Below are 1350 nucleotides of genomic sequence, written 5' to 3' on the forward strand. Positions count from 1 at the left end.
ACAGCACCTGGACCTCTGTCAAGGACCAGAAAAGCCATATGGGAGGATGAGGACCACTTCACGCCAGGTGCCAGGGCCCTGGTCATGCAGCAGACAGCTATGATTTTGAAGTCTGGTAAGTCTGAGATGGAAGTATCAACAAGGCTGACTCTGTCAGGCTTAGAGCTCAGCCTCTTCTGTCTCTCTCAGCCTCTGGAGCGTGCTGGCCTTCTTTGATCACCATTAATTCGTAGAGGCACTACATGGATCTCTGCCTTCATCTAAACACTGCGTCCCCCTTATGTGTCTATTCCTTTGTGCAAACTTCTTCTATTTGAAAGGCTATGAGTTTTGTTGGGTCAGAAGCTCATCCTACCCCCACTAATGACATCTCCGGAAAACCTATTTCCTAGTAAGAGTGTAGGTCCTGGGAATAGAGATGTCAGCATAGGAATGCTTGGATAGGAGCTGGAGCTGGAGAGGCTCCGTTCACTCATAAAATGGCTTATTCTTTCCAATTACTTTCCTCTTGTGGATTTCACCAGTCAGATAACAGTTTTAGTTCCCTTGGAGTTTGGGTTCTCAGAAGCATTGTTCATTTCTGAATAGTTTCATAAGAGGTAATAGTGTGCACCGTAAGGCACTATATCTGCCTCTCTATGTCTCGCCCTGCCTTTTTCTCAACCTCCCTTCCCCCTCAGCACTTTCAGATTAAATTGCATTGAGTAGATAGAATATTTCAGGGACCCCCTTAAGGATCTGTGTTCAGCGGGAGAGAGTGGTTTGAGGTGTTTAAGAGTGCATTGTTCAGAGGGTTTAACCCACTGCTTTCTGAGGTAGCACTGTACCAGGGAGTGCTCTCCTGGAGAGTCAGGTCAAGTAGCAGTCTCCACCATACACGAGACTGATGCTCAGAACAGGAGAGGAAATACTCTGAACCGTCACACAAAATGCTCATCATCAATGGAGAGCTTTGAAATCCAGGGGCAGCTTCCACAGAGCCAGAGCTGATCTGAGAATAGGAGGTAAGCAGCAACGCCTCCAGCATCCAGCCTCCATAGTCATTGGGGCTGACTTACCTTTGAAATCATTGCATTTTTAGGTCAAAAGGTCAGTGATGAAACACTGTGCCATCTTCACCCCTCCTAAAACCATAAGTCTGTGTCAGATTGTATGCAATAGTCCGCCCTCTGTTGCTCTTACAAGACCCTCTTCACATAGAAAACAGAAGCACATCCATAGAAACATTCACATAAAAACAGATGGATGTTTCTAACAAGGCACACCTATTGTGACACTGTACTTATAAACTGACCACATCAGGAGGGCACAGCAGCTAACCATAATGCAATGTAACAAGTGTAGCAAAAG

The sequence above is a fragment of the Peromyscus leucopus genome, chromosome 12 (genome assembly GCF_004664715.2).
Source record: "Peromyscus leucopus breed LL Stock chromosome 12, UCI_PerLeu_2.1, whole genome shotgun sequence".
Lineage (NCBI taxonomy): Eukaryota > Metazoa > Chordata > Mammalia > Rodentia > Cricetidae > Peromyscus > Peromyscus leucopus.